Source organism: Prionailurus viverrinus, chromosome D2 (assembly GCF_022837055.1).
Source record: "Prionailurus viverrinus isolate Anna chromosome D2, UM_Priviv_1.0, whole genome shotgun sequence".
In the NCBI taxonomy this organism is placed as follows: Eukaryota; Metazoa; Chordata; class Mammalia; order Carnivora; family Felidae; genus Prionailurus; species Prionailurus viverrinus.
This window is the reverse complement of record NC_062571.1, coordinates 26,249,639-26,272,961: the sequence shown is the minus strand read 5'-3', so window position 1 is coordinate 26,272,961 and position 23,323 is coordinate 26,249,639.

Below are 23,323 nucleotides of genomic sequence, written 5' to 3'. Positions count from 1 at the left end.
AATTCATTTCTGCTATCCAGATCCCTGGAAGCTTCCTAACATCTAAACTAATTCCCCATGACTTAATTGTTCAATTCTTACTTGGACACTGTAAATTGGTCAGTATCCTTCTGATTAATTAGCCAGAGTTACTTTTTGTTGCTTACAACCAAGAATGCTAATATAAGCTTTGTAAATTATAGGGCCAGGTGTATAACCCAAACCTCCTCACTGCAAGGTCAGAGCCTTCTCCAGCCCACCAAGGAACATTCCATGTGTGCCACAAAAACAAAACAAAAACAAAGAAAAAAAACACTACTGCCATCCAATAAGATAACATACTAAAAGTCAAGCATACCTGCATTGACGCTGAAAGTTAATAAAGTTGAACAGGGAAATGACAATCTTGAAGGAAATTTAAACATTTAATTGATATTTTCATTCAGTAATGACAAAGTTTTATGATAACTCTATGGTAAAAATTTGGGGTTTCCACAGATGACAATTTCATTATTAAACAGTCTAAGATTAGCACAAAATTATGCAGTGAAAATATCCTTACAGCTAAAACCAATAGGTCCAATGTAAAAGTTTTAACTTGTAGCTTTCCAAATTAGCCTATTTTTTCCAAAAAGAAAAGTCATATATTTGATTCAGAATGATGGCTTTACCTCACCTAAATCACGATTTTTCTCAAAAAAACTGAAGGAAAATGAAAATTGTAGACATAATGGTATTCAATTATCCAGGATGCAGAAAGAAACAGCAGAAACTCATTGTCATGCACAGGATGGAACAAGGAGCAAGTGAGGAAGGGACAGGTGACTTTTTTTCATAGGATAAAATTTGCTAGTAAAACTAGTTTATGTGGGAAAAAAAGTCAAATATTTTTAAAAAGAGGCAAGGTCTAAAAACATAAAATCCACAGTAGAAGGTAAGAAAGCTGACAATACTGAGAGTTGTGACCCACTTGAGAAGAACCTTGGATAGGAAAAGTGGATTTTTTTTTTTGCTAAGAAAAATATGATCAATCACACAAAATATCCCAAGACAGCAGCCAAGAGACCAAAAAACATTGGAGAAATCTTCCATGGCATTCTTTGGAGACTCATAAAATTTCAAAAGCCTAAAAGAAAGGTATTTTTCATTGGAAACCAGTTTTCTCCACAGCAATGATTCAACAATGATTCATCTTTTCTTAAACGAATTGTTGGGTTAGATCAAATCATTAGCCAATAAACCAAGCTGAAAATGACTAAAATAATTCATCAAAAAGCAGCCTCCATTTCTGCAACCCTTTGACAAGAAACTGCAACTGACAGGAGACTTACCGACACTAACTCACCCAAGATAGTGGCCAAGCGTACACAGAAGGTAGATCAGGTTTGAATTAAACATAAAAACAACTCATAGAAGATGCATAGGGAACTATGAAACCTTCTTGGGCACATTTTCTCTTGTTTATACAGACCTCTTAAAATCCTTTCGATTCCCTTCACCTTGCCCATCCATGCTGATACTTCAGCTTTTTAAAGTATGAGCATAACCAAGAAATCCATAAACACTCACTGAGTCTCAAATATTTTTTTTCTTTTCTCCTTGCCTGCACAGGACCATTGTCAAGTTATCACCTGATACTTCTCTACCATGTCAACTTATAACATTGGGAGCGTTTTAAGGTTTCTATGCCACATAGAATCAATACTCTGGTAAGAGTGATCTGATATTCTCTCAAATAAATCATGAAAAGAAGAAGGGTGTCTTATACCTGGGTCATTCAAAACTTGCTCAATAAATTTTTCTGAGCAGAGGACTCTCTCCCAACAAGATATCACTCACATCTGTTAGAATAGCTATCAAAAAGATGAGATAATAAGTGCTGATGAGGATGTAGAGAAAAGAGAACCCTGTGCTTTTTTGGTGGGAATGTAAATTGGTACAGCAAGTTGGAAAACAGTATGACGGTTCCTCAAAAAATTAAAAATCGAATCACCATTGTGCTCTAATAATCTCACTTCTAGGTATGTATCCAAAGGGGAAAAATTACTATCTCAAAAAGATATCTGTACACCCATGTTCATTGAAGCATCATTCACAAAAGCCAAGATATGGAAACAACCAAAGTGTCCATGAATGGATGAATGGACAAACAAAATACACACACACACACACACACACACACACACACACACACACACTGGAATGTTATTCAGCCATAAAAAATAAGAAAATCTTGCCGTTTACAACAACATGGATCACCCTGGAGGGCATTATGCTAAGTGAAATAAGTCAAACAGAGAAAGACAAATACTGCATGATCTCTCTTATATGTGGAATTTAAACACACACACACACTCAGAAAGAGAGCATAATGGTGACTTCCAGGGACTAGGGGATGGAGGAAATGGGAGATGTTTGTCAAAGGGTATCAACTTACAGTTATAGGGTAAATAAGTTCTGAGAATGACCATATTATACACTTGAAATTTGCCTAGAAAGTAAAATCTTGAAGAACCTGGGTGGCTCAGTTGGTTAAGCATCTGACTCTTGATTTTGGTTCAGGTCATAATCTCACGGTTCATGAGATTGAGCCCCAAATTGGGCTCTCCACTGACCGTGTGGAGCCTCCTTGGGATTCTTTCTCTCCCACTGTCTCTGCCCTTCTCCAATTCATATGTTCTCTCTCTCTCTCTCTCTCTGTCTGTCTCTCTCAATTTCTCTCTCTCTCTCAATCTCTCTCTCTCTTTCCTTTTCTCTCTCTCTTTCTCAAAATAAATAAATAAACTTTAAAAAAGTAAGATCTTAAATGCTCTTATCACAGAAATATCAGAATGTGAGGTGACGCATGAGTTGGCTAACTTTACCATGGTAATCATCTCACAGTATATACATGTGTATCAAATCATCATGCTGTACACTTTAAACTTACACAATATTGCATGTCAGTTATATCTCAATAAAGTTGGAAGAAAGAAACAGGCAAATCAATTTGACTCCAATTAAAATTCAGAATGTCTCTCTTCATCAAATGCAACATGAAGAGAAAGAAAAACAAGCCACACTGCGAGGGTGGGAGTTTTAGAAATGCATAAAGTTTAAAAGAGCAATATGTAGAGGTCTCCAATATTCATTAAGAAAAATCCAGGTCTACAGAAATATAGACAAAAGACTTAAATGGGAATTGTACAAAGTATAAATGACTATTATGTATATAAAAAGTAATTGGCTTCATTGGTAATCAAAGAAATGTAAAATAAAACACAGTAAGGAAATGCTACACAGCCAACACATTGCATGTTCCTAGATCTGATTTGCATGACCTCAAAATTGAGAACTCAGAGTTGAGCCTGAAGCCATTATAGATGAGACTTCTGGGGGATCTTGAAAGAGGGTGAATATACTTTGATGTGGGAAGAAAATGAAGAATTTGGGGACAGGGAGCAGACTGGTGGTTTTAAAAGTTGTCTGTAAATTCTTTGACATTTCTTTCATAAAATGGTGGAGTCCAATCCTCTTCCTGTTGAATATGGACTTGTCTTAGTGACTTGCTTCATAAAAATATTGAAAGGGGGTGCCCGGGTGGCTCAGTGGGTTGAGAACCTGACCCTTGATTTCGGCTCAGGTCATGATCCCAGGGTTATGGGACTGAGCCTCGTGTTGGGCGTGGAGCTTGCTTGGGATTCTCGCTCTCCTTCCCTCTACCCCTCCCCTGCTCGCTCATGTACATTCTCTCTCTGTCACTAAATACACACACACACACACACACACACACACACACACACAGAAAGAAGCCGAGTCAGCCGACTCTAAGACTGAGTCAGAAAAAGTAAATCAGCTTCCATCTGGCTTCCTTTCTCTCGAGGCATGCAGCCTGACATCTAGCCATCCTGAAGCCCCCTGGTTAGAGAGGCATTGTGAACAGAACAGGTAAATACAGAGAGATATGTCTGAGGAGCCTCAGCTGATAAATCCAGGCATCAGACACATGAGCGTGAGAAAGCCTTCAAGATAACTCCAAACTCAGGCACAGGTTGACAGCAACTTCATGTGAAAACCTAAACCAGAATTTCTTAGCTAGGAAACTTGTAAATTCCTGGACCACAGAAACTCGGAGAGATGACAAATGATTTTTGTGGTTTCAAGCTATTAAGTCTTAGGGTGATTTGTCATGCAGCAATAATTAATTCAAGTAATTGCCTCACTGGGTTGTTGTGAAGTTTAAATTAGATTATACAGATCAAAGGTTTAGCGTAATGCCTGCAACTTAGTAAGCATTGAATAAATACTAACTGCTGATGTTGTTCTGAGCAAAACCGAGAAGAAAAGACGGCTGAGAGTCTGATAAATCTGAGTAGAGGTCTGGCTGAATTCCCAAGATGGCCTGCCAATAGAGGGAGAGGGCTTTTTTTCCTCCACCTGGGGCAGGTAAGTGAATGGGAGAGTTCAGTCCACTTACAGAAGCCTGGATAGATATTTCAGAATTCCAATGGGTCAGTTATTAACAGAGTATCATTCCTTGTTCAGCAAAATAGCAAATAAAACTGATTTTGAAGAAAGACATTTTTTGCCACTTTCAATTTTTTTGGTACCTCCTGCCTATGGTAGACATGATTCACAGCTGATCTAAAAGATGTTTGTATGTGTGGAGCAGCAGGTTAGGTTCTGAATAAACTATGCGCTTAGAGAACTATCACTCTTACTTCTGATTCTGATATTGTCCGCTGAGCACGTTTTATAAAGTGCTTGGGAGTTGGTAAGTCTCACGTGAAAATTGATGGAGCCAGAAGAAAAACAGTGTATTGATTTTAAAAGGAGAGTAAAATACAAGACTGAAATCTTAATAATGTCAGTAGATGAATACTACTTTCATTTCAGATTCCCCTAGTAAGAAAGGTAGTGAGAAACGGGAAAAATCCACTAGCAATGTAGGAAGTCAAAAGAGCAAAATCGCATTCACATCAAGAGCTCAAAGGACACAACTAGACTTTGTTCTAAATAAAACATGGGATCCTCAACAGGCAGGCACATTAGAAAAGACCACTGATCAATTAGCTAGGACCAAACACCAGAGCAAGTACATGAGTTCCCTAGGTATATCTGAATTTCAAAAATAAAAAGATGTTCTCAAGTTGAACTATAATTCAAAGTTATTTTTGAAGTTTTCATACTTGAAGATAATAGCCCACTATGATTGAGAAGATGAAACAATACTTTGAAACACACACTCGTCTCTCCTTTGAAGCATACTTTGCGCATTGCTGGAAAAGATGCCATTGAAAATCATGGAATCGGTGTAGAGATGAGTCACCATTTGATGTCATTTTGTTAGCCTGCGAGACAGGTCACATTAAGCTCTGTAAGGATCAACTTTTTCCCTCCCATATGCACCTATTCTAGGTACACAAGGCAGTGCATTTCAAGGTTTGTTTACATCATTCACAGTAATAACTACCTTGTGACCCAGAATGTACACACATTCACATATATACCTACATATAACTGAAACTAAAGTTTTGTGAAGTAATAACCATGTATCCTGCCCTCTCTTTACCTTGTTTCTATTCTGTTCAATTCTATTTCTTTCATTTTTAATACTGACTATGGCTCAGTAAATGGGTTTTGTAACCCTTTCATGGATAGTTGACCAATGTTTTAATACCACTGCACTAAGGGTGCTGCCTGGTCCTTTCAAAGTTAACCTCATTGGCTTCCCTATAAAATGCTTACATTTTCACTCATTAAATCCATCTGACTTGAAACTTTTACCCGTTTGGAGATTTGTTTGAACTTCTATGCATTCATTCAACAATCTTTATTAGGTAAAATATGACTTTGATCTGTCAGATATTCCAGGCATAGGAATGAAGGACACAACGGAAAACCAAATTAATGCAGTGCTAGTTTCAAGGAGTTTAATGTCAAAAAAAAAAAAAAGGAATTTTAAAAATAACCCCATAAAGTCAAAAAATTACAATTGTTATAAAAGAAACCCACAAAATTTAGTGATAAAGAAAAATATAAATAACATGAGACTTACATAGAGCAGTCAAAGAAGGACTTTCTGCAAAGAGGATGTTTAAACAAAACCCTAAACTGGACTCTTAGTTGCTCCCCAATAATTGGATTCCTCCTTTTCCATTTTAATATGGTCTTTTTTTTTAATTTTAATTACATATTTTATTTAATTCAGTATATTCTCATTCCAACATGAAATCAATAATAAAAAACTACTGAGTTGCTTTTTTTTTTTACAAATATCAGTTTTCTTTATTAATATTTTTTTCCTTTATAAACTCAGTTTCATTGACAAATGGTTTTTTTTCCATTTGTTTTCTTCCGCTGTTTGATGTATTCTTCATTGTGAAGTAGTCCCCATATTTTTTCTTTTTTAACTTTTCTGGTACTGGATCCACTTTAGTGTTTTTATACAATTATAATTATCTATCACCACTAATTTATTTACCACTTTGAAAATTCTCAAAATTCCATTATGAATATGCATTTTTTAAATATCTTCACAATAACCATAGCCACTTGGGACTTGTTTAAAATAAGATCTTCTTAGACTTCTCTCAAGCAAATTGTTCATCTCAGTCTTAACTAGTGCCATGGTTTCCCAGCCAAATATTCCCTCACTTCCTTGGCAGCTAAGGGTAGCCAAGTAACTAAATTCTAGTCAATGGGGTGTGAGCAGAAGTGATCTGTGTCATTTCTGGGGATTGTAGTAGTAGTGTAAGAGCACCCAACGTGTCCTTACAATGTTCTACCTCTTGGAAGTCTACACGCATAGAACAGTAGAGCGTACCATAGTGCCAGCTGGTAGGGTCATGGCACACGTTGGGAGCTGGACTCAGAAATATAAGTTATGTGTGACAGTGGTTGCTCTGCCTCCCAAGCCTGGATCAGCAAACTATCTTTGGCCTCTCACATGAAAAGGAAACAAACTTTCACATTATTAAGCTATAGTATTGCAGACTCTCTTTGTTCTGTCCCCAAAGTAAAATAGGGCAGGAACTTAGAGATGAAAGGAACTAGCCATTTGAAGAGTGGGGTATAAGGTTTGACTGAGAGGTAAGGATGTGAAATACAGGGGAAACTGAGCCCCCAAGGAAGGGAAGATTTTCTAGCATTCCAGAGAACAAAAAAGAGGCTGATACGCCTGGAGTATAACAGATGAGTAAAGAATGGAACAAGGTGATATTGAACAAGATGAATGAAAAAACAACAACAACAACAGCAGCTGCAGCAGTGGTTTGAGTAGGTACGATAAGAATTTTGTCAAGGCTGATTGGGGAGACTCCATGATACCATCCATGTATTAAACATCATGAACCCTTCCTGCTGTATATTAGGTACTTGATTCTTATTAGTTCTTTTTCTCTCCTTTCTTTGGTTTACTCTGACTCTGCAAACCATCTACAGCTTCTTCCCTTTTTAAAGACTCAAAGACTTAGCAGAGAATGTCTACAGCAGTTCCAACTTTGTCTAAGAACTGGTTTCTCTCTTGAATTGACTAAATAATCGACTTCCAAAACCATATGCGACAGGCACATGCCTTTGTCCTGGAGGAAGGTTAATATTTTCCCTGATTCTATGTAAAGGACAGACCCATAGAGATGTTGTGCATTTTATCCGCACTGATTTTTGCAAGTAGTCACATCATGGCTTTACTGACTATTTAGGACAATTAATGTCAACGTTCGTTTTTGTTTTATTGTTAGGAAGTAAAATTAGTTCTCCCCCAGTCAGCTCAAACCGCAAACAATATAATCCAATTTACTTTCACTTTCATAGCTTATTTCAGCTGTCTTTTATGCTAAACCTGTCAGTAAATCAACTTTAATATTTAATACTTTACTTTAATATCTGCAAGCAAAATGTTCTGCTTTTATTTTAATGTCACTGTGTCCAGCTTGTATAGGTCTTTAAAATGATTTGCTGCACATCCTACTGGCATGCAGCGATGAAAAAAATTTTAATAATAATAAAACAAAATCTGTTTTCATTGATAGAAATTTCCAGCTGTTTTCTCAAAAACTATCAAATGTAATGAAAGGGGTATGAAGGATTTAAACACAAAGATGGCCTAATTAGCTGGATACATTTGAAATTATACTGCTATGTTTGTAGACATGAGGCAAAACAGGCTGCTATTTTCAATGAGGATGAAATTCTAGGAGCACTGTAATTTACCTTCTATTATTTTTAGCAGGGATTGTAGGAGAACTAACTGCAGGGCTCTAATTTATCATCATTCTAGGAAGATATTTTCACATTTTCTTTTAATGTACTAATGAAAATCTATAGCAAACACAATTAGATGCACTAAATAAATTCTTTAGGGAGGGAATGACAAAATAAAAATAGTTTAGGCCATGTGGATGGAACCTGATCCTTAACTTGAAATGATGACCATTATTCCACTCAACTCAAAGAAAAAAAAACAGCACAACGCCCACTTCTCTCTGACAAACCACTCAGCTGAGCCATCTACTCGAAAGGTCTAACACAGCTCATAAACTCTATGAATAGGTGCGGGCAGAGAAAGCAGGATGTAGCATTTTGGATGACTGGACCATTGATTAAGACTCAAATTTAACCTTGTCACCTAAAACAAAATAAAACAAAAAAATCAGTCATTAAATACTTCTCCAGAGTAACAGCAGGAATATTTTTATGGAAATAACTTCTAGTAGTAGTATTCTTCCACACAGAACCTTCCGGAAATGAATCATTCTATATAAATGACCTTTCCTGATAAGTTTGTATTTAGCACATTTGATTTTGAACTTTATGATCTTTCTTCAAGAGAACATATAAACAAGAATTTGTTCTTCACTGATGATTCAAGGCCATCTTTTTGAAAAACAATCATCCTCCTCTGTTATAATATAGAAGTATTCTCAGAAGATATTCCGTTTGACCCACACGAAATAACATTGGATGACCCCGGGTTTTGTATTTTTGAGTCTCTGTGTACCGCAACCTCGTTATGTCCCTTCATTTGCCTACTGGTCTTGCTTTGTTGCTCTCTGAAAGACAGTTCAGTGTGGTTTTAGAGTCCTGAAAAGCACATTTTGAATCCTTGCTCTGTGCCTTCATAACAATAGGGCTTCAAACAACTGCCTTACTTTTCCGGGCTTAAGTTACTTCATATACAAAATAGAATATCATACCATTCATATGAAAAAATGAGATGAATACCTAGAAATAGCTCTTGCTCTATACTTTATTTTCCCATTTTTATACACAGCTTCCATCCAGAACTTTTTAGTCACATGAGGTAGCGAAGATTAGCTCCATTAATAGTGCACTAATTTCAGCCAAAGGCAAAGAAACATGTTTTAGTTAGTCAAAGTAGTGTAACTGCATATAAAATTTAATTTCAAGTTAATCTATGAAATACAAGAATGAGAGGGCCTGAGAAATTTAACAGTTTCTTTTTTTTTTAAAGTTTATTTATTTTTGAGAGAAAGAGAGAGAGAGAGAGAGAGAGAGAGAGAGCACAAGTGGGGGAGGGGCAGAGAGAGAGGAAGACAGAATCCAAAGCAGGCTCCAGGCTCTGAGCGGTCAGTACAGAGCCCAACGCGGGGCTCGCACTCACCTGACTGTGAGATCATGACCTGAGCCGAAGTCCGACGCCCAGCCGACTTGAGCCACCCAGGTGCCCAAAATTTAAAAGTTTCTTAAAGTCCAACAGCGAATGGCAGAATCTGCAGGCACCAGTTCTTTCCCCTAATCTAATTTCAGTACTTTTCCTCTAGATCATGCTTAATTCATAGCCTCAACATACCCCCAGGTTGTATGGGAAAGCCTAGACCTAAGGCTTGGCTCTTAGGTCCACTCTCAATGGGCCAATATACAGAAATGAATTAGACACAAGGTCCTGGGAGAAAGCTGATACCATCAGATTCAGAGTCTTCTATCCTTCCAACTAAGGCAGACTTTTTAAACTGAGTTCATAGATCTGAATTCTAGTCCGGGTTCTGCTGTTTACTCTCTGCGTGATCTAGGGCTGGTCGACGAATTGATCTGGGCTTCAATTTCCTCATCACCGATGAGTGGCCACTGAATTAGACACAAGGGTCCTTTCCAGTCCCAGAATCCTAGAATCCCAGAATTTTACTGTCATAGTCCACATGCTAGCGTTGTCTAAATGTCCATACCAATCTTCTTAGTGCCTCACTTCATCTCTAACACTGTCACCCGATGAGTTTTAACAATTGAACATGTATGTTGCATGCAGTACTTCTTTGCCTAATGTCTTCAGAGAAGAGAATACAGAGGATAGCGTCATATTATTGGTCTGATTATTTATGCTGAAAAGTTGTGCTACATATGTTACAAAGTGCCTATTTTTGGATCTACCGGGAGGCTTAATATCTGCAACAATTAAGATCTAGTACAATTTCATTCATAAAGAGATCATTAACTCCTAATTTAACACTTGATATAACTCTGGAATATTCATACACTGTGATTAATGACAGAAGTGATTGGTATGCTTTGTTTCATGACTATCAAGTATGTTTGCCAGCATCAATACTCATGAACTTCATTTTTTAAAGATAGGAGTATTTGAGCAGCAATATTGATTATGTCTTTGAAGCTTAAGACACATACATGGCTATAATTTGCCGCATTTGTGTCTATCAGGGACATGATCAACAACTGTTTCAAGAAGACTCTCCTCAATAGGAAGGAAAATTCTTTTTTACCGAATTTAAGGATCTAGTGTTTGGGGTCTACTTTTCAAAATATCGCTTCAGCATCCACAGACATAAAGTAACAGACGTAGGTCAAAAGCCTAGCCTTATCTGGGTTTGACATGAGGCAAGTTACTCATACTTCATGTGCTTGGTTTTTCCATCTGGAAAATGGAGATAATAGTACCTACCTCGCCAGGATTTGAGGGTATTAAATACAAAAATGTGTATAGCAAGATGAGAAAACTACCTTGCAGGGGTGCAGCCACCCAGATGGCTCAGTTGGTTAAGCGTCCGACTTTGGTTCAGGTTGTGATCTTGTGGCTCGTGAGTTTGAGCCCCGCATCCGGCTCCACACTAGTGGCGGGGAACCTGTTTGGGATTCTCTCTCTCTCCCTCTCTCTCTGCCCCTTCCCCCACCTATATTCCCTCTCTCAAAATAAATAAAATTTTAAAAAGTACCTTGCATAACATAGTGCTAAACATGTGCATTATAGTTGTTGTTGCTGTTTTTAGAGTCTTCTGCAACAAAGAGTAACTTTCAATAGTAAACTTTCAATAGTGTCAGCTATTACAATTATTACAAGTGCTAGTATGAGGAAAGTACATAAATATTTGTCTCTGAACCTTGTGGATTTTACTAGACAGTCTTGATATAAAATTTCTGTCCCATTACCCTCTTAAATGTCATACCAACTGTCATGATTTCCTGTTCAAAAAAATATGGGTGCCCTATTACCAGGTATTGCCCAACAGGAAATAGACTTTCTTCAGTCACACTGTAATTGGGCTGGGCAGCAAAGCTCACACAGGGACCCTCTGAGAAAGAATCCATTGACAAGCTTACTGGACCTCCTTGCCAGATAAAAAGCAAGTTTGTCACTAAAACGCCAAGAGGAAGTCATTTTTCCTCACCTTGAGTTTATGATGTTCCCAACTTCACTTATCAAGACTACCAAATCCAACTTTTTAAAAAAATTTTTTTAACGTTTATTCATTTTTGAGACAGAGAGAGACAGAGCATGAATGGGGGAAGGTCAGAGAGAGAGGGAGACACAGAATCTGAAACAGGCTCCAGGCTCTGAGCTGTCAGCACAGAGCCCGATGCGGGGCTCGAACTCACGGACCGCTAGATCATGACCTGAGCTGAAGTCTGACGCCCAGCCGACTGAGCCACCCAGCCCCCCAAATCCAACTTTTTAAAATCCCCCTGGAACAGGAAATTTACCCAAGCTTTGGTGGGGAAAAAAAGAAAGCTTAAAGGTTAACGTTGTATCTCTGAAAGAAGGAGGCTGCCTTTCATTTCGACGAATGAGAAGCTGTAACTCAAGTACTGCGATTACTTACATCGTCTCACATAGGGCACACAGCACCCATAACAGGCCACAAGGTAACATGCCCTCAGATCCAGAAAGAGAGAGATTAATAGACAGAATTTGAGGCTCATGTTTCTTGACCAGCCTCAGAGCCACTGACGAATCTCAAGGTCTCATGGGAGTTTGGGGAGTGAGTGTGTTGTAAAGATAAAAATGTATTTGCTGCCTCCGGAGAAGAGGGCAAGAAGTAAATCAATTCATTAACCTGCTCTTACCTCTAATTCTGTCTGGAGGCAAGTTTCACTAGCACAATTAGGTGATTTGGGTTCTCATTTTCTACCTCACAGTGAAGAAATGTTGAGTAGTGCCCTTGACCTCACCTGCTGCTGTAGGGGGTTAGAAGTAACTGAAGGCACCTGGCCTTTCTCGTGGCCATATGGAGCTCCTAAAGCCACTCTGCTGATCCACATTCAGGGAATGTTTCCCAACCTGACCACAGCAGCTGGCTTTCCACACTTTCCTCCCTGAGTCTATAGCAAAGTTAGTGGGCCTGACTTTGTCTAATCCGTGCACACCCTTTGTGTTTAACTGCCATATTTTTCTGAGCACACATTTGGAATGCAAACTTTTAAAAACAAGATCAAACACTTCACTTCATTCTGCTAACATTTATTGAGCTACTCCTGTGTGTAAAGCACTTCATATAACGGAAAGCAAAATATAATGATTGCCATAGAGTAAATCCAAACTATAACAAAAATCCCGAATGGAGACACTGTAATTGTATCTAGTCCTGATGTGTGTTGTTAAGAAATGGTTGTCTAAGGTGCAGAGAGGCTCAGAGGACTTGTATAAGTTGCTTTGACTTCAAGTCCTGGTTCCACCACTTACTGGTTATGTGACCATAAAGAAGTTACTTAACCTCTCTGACCCCCCAGCCTCATTGCCTTAAATCTGGGGATGACATTACAAGCTAGCTCATAGGGTTACTGTGAGAATGGACTGCGATGATAATGAAAAACATTTAGCAGACATTCTTATTGTCAAATCAAGGCAGATCTAATTGTTCTAAACCAATAATCAGCATGGATCCACCACATAACCCCAGGGTGCTGTAGGCTTCTCCTCAGTCTGATGGGCTAAGGGCTTAGGATATTCGCCAACTGTTCATCTCTCAATTTACGTGTTTTTTTTTTTTAATATAATCTATTGTCAGATTGGTTTCCATACAACATCCAGTCAATTTATGTGTTTCATCCTTGTAATAATATTGGTGTTTTGGAAAGCCTGACCCATATTCAAATGAAAAGCATTGTTTGTATCATTTCCTCGGGAAGGAAACCGGGCAAACTAACTCAATTCATGTCATAGAGTACCCTAAGCCACATGCTTGTCAAACCATCCCTGGTGACTTGACAGAGAGAGGTAAGATCGTTACTTAGGGAAATTTGGAGTGTGTTTTTCATTAACCTGCTAATTGCATCTGATTAGCAAACAGTCATTGTGTTTCCCCATTGTTAATGGTTGGCTGAGGAAATGTGGCACCCCTGAATGCTGCCTTTTATTATATACTTTTAACATGACTCCGAGACTGACAAGAAGTAAAGCAAGCAATAGCAGGTGGTAAGTCTCCCCTGGCTGTGAACCTAAACACATACAAGTAGCCGTTTAGCTTTCACTAAATTTGAATGAAATCAAGCCCTTGTAGGTACAGAATTCGCATGTCCCCAGATTGTCCATAACGTTCTCAATTTCAAATATTCTGTCCTCTTGCCCCCACGAGGTCATTCACATTTGTCCAACAACAGAACTGATTTTTGGTTCAGAAAATATGAGAGCTCTATTTCTAATACACACAGAGACACAGTTGGTCCTGTTTCATCCTCAGCCTTGAACACCAGTAATTTTCATTCACTGCTATACAGTTGATGTCCAAAAAAAGAAAAAGAAAAACCACCCACAAAGATTGAAATTTTAAAGCCTGGCCAAGCATGGATATAGCAATGGAGCAGAAACCTTTGTTTCTGTGACCTTTGGAACAGATGAAATGCACTTTCCAAAAGCTTTCTCAAGTATCTAGTGAGAGAGAAAATCAAAAAGAGGCAAGCACTATGCAAGAGCTTCTGTGAAGTGGCCACTTTTTAATTCTTGTGAACCGACCGGAGGTGAAAAGGCGACCCTTTGATTTTCTGTCAGTGAACCAGAGTTTCAAAGCTTCTGTCTTCTTGTGGACTTAAGGCCAGTGATGACACCAAAGAACCCAATCGGATGTAGCACTTTATTAGAGCTGTTAACCTCCAGATGACTCATCAGAAGGCTGTTTCTTTAAGCCACCTAGAGGGACAGCTGGTCATTTCCTGAGGCAGTGGGGAACCTGGCCAAACCCCAGCCATGACTGCATTCTGTACACACTGACTCCAAAGGCTTGGGTTCATCTAATGCCAAGCCAGTGAGAGCCATTGAAGAGCTAAGGAGATATATCTGCTTTTAAAGGACAGAGAGCTGCCTGTTGTTGAAACAGATGTGGTATGCCAAGCTACACATTCTCTGGATATGGAAGGGCACAAAAAATGTCATTATATTCTGAAGTAAGTGATTTTTGCAACTTTGATTAGGCTTCTCTGGCTTCTCTGACCCACAAGTCCTTGACTTCAGATGATCACTAATATTCACGTCTGTTCCAAACTGCACTACTCATTCACAGAAAAATGAAGCTGTTCAATTTCATCAACTTTTTTTTTTCCATTTTTGGGAGACAGTAGGAAAAAAGACCCAATTTAGAATGACAAGACATATGTTTCTGAGCATGGTAAAGTGGTTTCTAATATCTTCAGAAGTGGGACATCATTGCTTAAGAATCTCCTAAAAATGGAATAAGAAGTTTAGTGTTCAGGAAATTTCTGTCTGCTGAGAAAATGAGGAACTGATGGTATTTGTGATAAACAGTTTTTAATTGTGTGCTAAAAAGTTTGATTTTTTTTAAAAAGTGACTCCAATGCTAAAGAAGCTTAAAATGGAGTCAGTGAAGACTTCAGCATCTAATCGAGGTATTTCCAGTTTTGTTTTACATAATCCACAATAGGGCTAATTGAACAGCTACCCATTTTCCTATATTTGGGGTTAGAGTAAAGGGGAAAGTCAGAATTCATATTAACGTGGGGAAAATTATTTGGGGAATACGTAAAGAAGGAATCTTCTGGAGGGTGGTTACTAAGACAATTTTTTACAGCAGTTTTAGGTTCACAATGAAAATGAGTAGGAGGTACAGAGATTTCCCTGTCACATGCACACGCACATCCCTTCCTCCAAACATGCATAGCCTCTGCCACCGTCAACATCTCGCACCAGAGTGGTACATTTGTTACCAAATGAACCTCCATTGGCACATCACTATCACTACCTATAGTTCACATATGGTTCACTCTTGGTAGCGTGCATTCTATGGGTTTGGACACATGTATAATAATACATATCCATCATTATGGTATTGCACAAAATATTTTCACTACTCTAAAAATCCTCTGTGTTCCACCTATTCATCTGTCCCCCAGACTTCCAACTCCTGGCAACCACTGGTAGCTTTCCTGTCTCCATAGTTTTGCCACAAAGAAGGAATCTTGAAGATCCGGTTAGAATTTCTATGCAGGCTACTAGTGAAATCATAAGCAAGTCATGTTGTTAATTCTTTTCAAAATTCTATGTCAGTTTTACTTCACTGAATCTATAGCTCCCGGATCATTCCATTTAGGAATTAATATCGTGACTCACTTACTATGTCTGCCATTGCAGCTGGTGAGTTGGCCACATCCCAGGCTGACAAATTCTGTTTCTAATCTGTTAGAATGCAAGAGAGCCTTTCTAGACCAGTAACTAAGCTGCCATTCCATTTACTGTTGGTTTTATTCTGACCTTGAATTTGAGTTCCTGTCATAGACTCTAAGTCTAAAGTTCTCTTTTGACCAGCAAAAGAGTGGATGCAGGATTAAAGCAAGAGATGGCTAATGTCCGGGAAAAAGACAAGAGCCCTGAATAAGGGTCCTTGCCCCGTATTTATTCAGATCAGAAGGCTTACAACCGTGATGGGCGTGTACAAAGAGACAAAGAAACTGTGAACATTAACTTGTGGACTTGAGGGAAAAGGGGGGTTTTGAAGATATACAGTGTTTGGGGTTTGGGTCAATATAAAACAAAATCCGGGCACCGGGCAGATGGGTAGATGGCTGTTAACAGCAGACAGGAGGCGTCATGCCTGTTTATCTTTGCCAGCATAGGGGATGAGACAGGTAGGGGGGAATAACCTCAGAGTTAATAAGGCAACTTTTCTTTTGTTAACCATCTCCACTCTGGGCTGCTTTGCCTGCAGCGCCCCGGTCCATAGTCCAATTCACCAATTTACCTAATCTGGCCCTATTTTTCTGTGAAAGCAGCTTTTCTGCTATATACTAAACTTGGGGTGCTTTCACCCTGAATATCTAATCTTGTTATTCCTATGTATTGGGCACCTTTGCACCGATTCTATTTCAGGCCTTTGCCTCTCTCTATATATTTTGGGGGCTCTGCACCCCCTCTCTATTTTGGGGTGCCTTTGCACCTCCTTATTCCTGGCACCTTTGTGTATCCCTATTCTTGGGGTGTCTTTGAACCCCCCTATTCTTGGAGTGCCAATCTGGTTTATCCAAACTCGGGTGTGATCATTTTATGGCTTTGTATTTCTTTATGCCTTGTTAATCCATTGGTGTAAGCCCCAGGGATTCCTAAGCTTATCTTCCACAAGTTCCCACAAATAGACACTTGTGTTCTTTTCTCTGTGTCTGAGCCTTATCTGGACCTTTGTTTTTATACCTGAGATTCAGTCCTATTTTTTACCAATATAGTGGGTTGGATAATGGACAAAAATGATATATCCAAGTCTGACAACCACCCCCCCAATACCTGTGAACTGACCTTATTTGGAAATAGCGTCCTTCCAGATGTAATCAAGAATCTCGAGATTAGATCATTCTGGATTTAGGGTGGGTCCTAAATCCAATGAGCGGTGTCTTTATAAGAGAAAGAAGAGAGAAATTTGAAACACAGAGAGACACAGGAAAAACACAGAGAGAAAGGCCATGTGAAGACAGAAACAGAGTTTAAAGCGATTTATTTACAAGCCAAAGAATGTCAAAGATTGCCAGCAGCCACTACCAGTTCAGAGAGACATAAGGAGCAGTCTTCTCCAGAGCCTCCAAAAGGAACCAATCCTGCTGACAACTTCATTTCAGACTTCTGGCCTCCAGACTCTGAAAGAATACATTTCTGTTGTTTCAAGTCATCCTGTTTGTGGTAATCTGTTATGACAACCCTAGGAAATGAATAAAAGTAATCTCTGTGAGGGTGAACTCTTTGCTTTGTAATTGGGACATGATAACGTATAGCACTGGATGCCAAGAACTGCCTAATATTAACCACAGCATTTGTATCTTTTCATATTTCCTGCTCACACACTTGACCTGCTTTCCTCCACCACACACATCTGCTATGCTAGCCCATTCTGGGCCTCATAGATCAACATATCAATACTCTAGGCATCAATTCTGCCAGACAGCCAAGATTTCTGCTGGGTCTGTTGCCCAGTGGTTCAGTCCCGCTGTGGGGATAGTTTTGCCTCAAGGAATGAAAACACCACCTATCTATTAGGCAACTTCTGGAAGAATTTGAAAGTCATGGTATGATTTGGAAATTGGCCCCAAGGTTTTTGGAAAGGCACGGATATTAATTAAAAAAAAAGGGGGGGTGAGGTTGAGGACACCACTCTTGTAGTGAGTTGAAAATGGGGTTCTTTCTAAATTGGCTTTTCACAAGCTTAGGTAAAAGAAAATGGAACTCTTTCTGCTTCATATTTGCTCATCAGTAAACTGACTCCTTGTAGGAGGCTGATGCTCTTGAAGAGTTAATTGGCAACTGGCACTTCCACAGCACCCTGGAGTGAAAACGAAGAAGCATCTCATAGCTCACATTAGTCTAAAACTCATTGACTGGCTAATATAAGCCAGGCATTGTTGTTAAACTGGAATAGAGCTTTGAATAAAAATGTCTAAAGACTCTATCTTCATGGAGTCTACACTCATAAGAAAGAAGATGTTCACAGCCACTTTCTTAGCAAGAATTGGCTCAATAAAGGAAAGCATTTAAAAATGCTGCCCAGGATACAACAGCTTGTAGAGCCTGTGACATGATGGAGCACCATTTACTTTCTTGAATATTTAGAAAACTGGTTGATTGCACTTAAATGGGATTTTAAAGCTTTGAAATTAGTGTTATCTTTTGAACTTGAAAAACCATAAAGCCATGTCTAAGTCACCAATTAAGTAGTTCAATTTTTTAAATGAACAAAAGATCAGATGCATTTCAATTTTATTCAAGCAAATTAAATTTCACCCAAACAAATGAAGTGTCATTCTCAATGGATCTTTCCTTTGCCTTAGGCTTTTAGCTAACAGACAGTCCTTTTGTTTGAAGGCATTGATTTTTATAATATTAAGTGACTGCAAGTATACTGTCAATAGCTGATGGTAAGGGAAAGGGATAGAAATTAAAAATCTATATATTTCACTTGTAGATTTCCCGAATAAGACAAATTCAGATTAGGTACAAATTTAGCTATGAGATTTTCCTAAGAGAAACCATTTCCAAAACTTGTTTGCCTATGAATCTTTTGTTTTAAAAGCATCTTCATTTAGAGTCTCTTCTGATCACTCTCAATGAAGAGTTTGCAAAGTTATCCAAATTACTTAAATTCTTTCTAAACCCTTCAACTTCGTGACAGCATCTTGGAAGGGGAAGACTTATCCAGCTCTTAATTATTCAGGCTAATGGTGGCCTGCAGGGTGTGAAATGTGATGAAGCACACAGGGCAAATTCAATAACATCAGGCTAGATGTCGAGTGCCAGATGTCGTGACTGAGAACATCATTGGGATAGACAGGAATTGAGGCTCCATTGACCATCATGAGTAAACAAATTTTATATTCCCTAGGCGAGTATTGATTGTTTCTCTGTTGGTAAAGAAGAATGATCTTTGGAATAAAAGCTTGTGCTCTATTTTAAGCCCTTTTCTTAGAAAACTTCAAATCTCCTATGATCCTTTTGTTATAGACTTTGCTTACCAGGGAACTTCAAAATATTCAAGAACTGAAATAGACAAGGAAGTTTGACTTGATGACCTGTGAACCATCAAGGGATAAACTAATATAAATTATTAAAAACCACCCCACTGTATTGCTTTATTCATGTTTAATCATAACGTACTCTCATTTTGCTACCTGATTGGACTATATCATGGCAGAAAAAATATCTAGAGGTGCAAAAGCTTGATAAATGAGTTGATGGCTATGTAAATTCATTTGTCACCCTCAAATTTCAAGATGGAGATAATAAAGGGCATCCTGGGAGCACATAGAAAGAGGAATAGCTTCTAACTTGAAATGGCCTCTGAGCTGCAATTTGCAAGATAAATAGAGTATAGAGGAAAGTTTTCCAGGCAGGGGTGTTGTGTGTGTGTGTGTGTGTGTGTGTGTGTGTGTGTGTGTGTAATATACAGAACCCTACAAGTTGATGGTACATATATTGATGTATAAATGGTTTTGCTTGCAAGGGAGTAGGGCTCAAAGGACAAGAGACAGGAGTTGAAGCTGGAGATGGGGACAAAGGCAAGTCCTAAAGGGTTGTCTATACATGGAATGACGTGGTATGCTAAGCAGCTCTTGCAATCTCATAGCCAAAGTGCCTGGTACATTTCTAACACAGAAGTAGGGACTAGAACGTGCTGACAAAGGAAAGACAAAGGCATAGCCGATACCTGATTCACACGAAAGTTGTACTGCTGGAAGAATGTGTGACAGAACCCTCATGCCATCTTTGGAATATTTCACACATGCCACCAAGAAAACGATAAGAGAGGGCAAGTCAACTGGTGATATGATCAGAAAATAATCTATAGCCTTAATATTCAAATTTTGCCCACAAATAGCTTTTGTTATCATCTGGGAGCTTGATAGAAATGCAGAACCTCAGGCCACAACCTAGATCTACTTAATCAGAATTTATAGCTAACAAGATCCGTAGGTGACTCGTGCACATTAGCATTGGTGAAACACTGGGTGAATCTCTCAACCTTGGATGCACATTAGAAATGCATAAGGAGAGTTTTTAAAAAATATCAAGGGAAGGTACCTTCTCCAGAGATCCAAGTTAGTGGATCAAATACATCACCACGTTTTTTAACCTGTGTGACTGGGTAAAGGGCATCTCCAGGCATCAGACTGAAAATAAAGGAGAAAAAGATAACATGTAAGGAGTTTGGTTTTGACACGTTACTTTGCAATATTTGTGGGACATATAAAAAGTTATCATAAATTAACAAATAGACATATGGATTTATGTGAAAATTTTCAGTAACCAATGACTAGTTTCAGTAAACAACTCCAGAGAGCTGTAATGTAAGAGAGAAATCTAAGATACAGATATAAATTTATGTAGAAATTCTGGAGTCATCAACGGTGGAGGTGATCATTGGAGGTATGGGAAAAAATAAGAATGTGAATAAAATGAAAAAAATAAAGATCAAGAATAGAAACACTTGCATCATCAACGTTTAAAGGGTAGGCCAAATAAGTTGAGCTCAATAAAGAGATGAAATTAGGGGACCTAGAGAAGAAGGAAAATCAAGAGAAAAGAAAAACACGTATAGCAAGGGAAGAGAGTTTCAAAAGGACATAGAAATAGTGTCAAATATTGCTACAACATCGGAAATACAAGAATTCAGTAGTGCCTGTTGGTTTTACCATCTAAGAGTTCATGTATGACCTTGGCAAGAGGATGAATGGGATGAAGGCCAGCTTGTGATTCATTGAGGAATGAATGGAAAATCAGGCAGTGGAAATATGTAGTTTCTATTTCTCTTTCAAAAAGCTTGGCGGTAAAAGGGAAATTATAAAATATGGTGATAGCTAGAAGAAGATGTAGAATTTTAAACCCTAAGCTGCATTTAAGGACTCCACAAATGTTTCAGAGGCTAGCGTGTTGGATCCACTAATTGCAGTGTTTCTAGAGTAAACACACATGGCTGATAAGCATATGTATTTTTCATCATAAATGTTTACATGTCTATTATATTTTGTGGAACAAAGTTGCCTATTCAAACATGGTAGGCATTGGTTCTATGTAGACACAGCTATCATAAATGTTCCACACAAGAGATTAGTGCAATGATGTAGTCCCACATTTTTGGGTTTCTCTTACATTAGGTTGGCCAATTAAATATTTAGATGAAGAGAAACATGACACTCAGATGGTACCTTTATATAAACCCTGTGGTTTGGTCATAACTTTTTACTACTTACAGCTGTGGGACTTGGAAAACTATTCTTTTGGTGTATCCTACTCTATCACAATGGAAAAAATAGACAAAGAAAGTGAAAAGCAATCAAAAATTATTTAAAATCATTGATTCTAAATATTTAGTTCTAGTTAACTGACTGGAATTAAAATAAAAACTTAAAAAATAAGGTTGTAAAAAATCAAAAGAAAAGAGTACACTTACCATGATGAGCACTGAGAATTGTACAGAATTATTTAATCATTAGATTATAAACATGAAACTAATATAATACTGTATGATAATTACACATGAATTTAAAAAATAAAGAGTACTTTTGGAGCACCTGGATGGCTCTTGATCTCATGGTTCATGAGTTCAAGCCCCACCCAAGTTGGGCTCTGCACTGGTAGCACAGAATCTTCTTGGGATTCTCTCTCTCTCTGCACCCCCCCCCCACTCATGCTCACTCTCTCTCTTTCTCTGTCTCTCTCTCTCAAAATAAATAAATAAACTTTAAAAAATAAAAAATAAAATACATTTTAGAAGACAAAAATGAAATAAATAAATGTTAATATTTATTAAATATTAAAAATAAAATAAATAAATAATTAGCTGGATTTGGGTATTACTTTTATTTTTATTAATTAGTTTTTTAACAGTCACCTGATTTTAAACGGTGCTATAATCCTTTAAGGTAGGTAGAAAAGACATTACCACCAGACTTTTATGAATTTAGAAATCTAAGAGAGGGATGACAATACCTAGAACACACATAACAACTTGAAGAATACTGAAAGGTTATTCCTTCCTTTTAGAAGACTCATCCCCTTTCAAACTCTCAGAATTGGCTCAATGCCCAATGAGATAAAGTATATTAAGGCACTATAAAAATGTAAAATATTATCTGAATTTAAGTCCCAGCATTATTGGGTCATCTTTTTAAGCACCTACATCAGTGCCTGACACACACATTCTAAAAATATTTTCTCAGGGGCCCCTGGGTGGCTCAGTCGGTTGAGCGACCGACTTCGGCTCAGGTCATGATCTCACGGTTTGTGAGTTCAAGCCCTGCATCGGGCTCTGTGCTGAGAGCTCAGAGCCCGGAGCCTGCTTTGGATTCTGTGTCTCCCTCTCTTTCTGCTCCTCCCCCACTCATGCTCTGTCTCTCTGTGTCTCAGAAATAAATAAACATTAAAAAAAATTGTTTAGGGGCGCCTGGGTGGCGCAGTCGATTAAACGTCCGACTTCAGCCAGGTCACGATCTCATGGTCCGTGAGTTCGAGCCCCGCGTCAGGCTCTGGGCTGATGGCTCAGAGCCTGGAGCCTGTTTCCGATTCTGTGTCTCCCTCTCTCTCTGCGCCTCCCCCGTTCATGCTCTGTCTCTCTCTGTCCCAAAAATAAATAAACGTTGAAAAAAAAATTTAAAAAAATTGTTTAAATAAAAATACTTTCTCAGTTAAATAGAAAGGACAAATCTATGAAGAAAGTGTCTTGTGATACTGGGCAAGGGATCACAGATATCTCCTAATTATTCCCTAGATTTCCCTCAGTAGTCTATTATACCTACATTTTTGTTTTCAGTGTGAGTAAACTCTGGGTAACTGCATGGTCCATAGGGTGTAGACAAAGCCTCTTCCCAGATTAGGTTGGTTGAGACAGCTTTGCCTGGAAAAGACATTTTCTATTTCTGAATAGACAACACCTCCACTCTCCACCTGCACACAGGATTAGAACAATTTTCTAGATAGTTGTGTTTGGGTCAAGGAACCCTAATGAATTGTGCCCAGATCCAAAGCCTTACTCTCACACGTTACACCAGATTCCTTTGTGAGGAATGTGTTCATTAAACAACAAAGCAAACAAGCAAAAACAAAAAAACAAACCATTGAGATGCTAGTATGTTATCCCTTTTGCTGAGAGCCAAGGGGGCTGAGCCCTCTGATCTTCCAACAGCCTCCTGAATC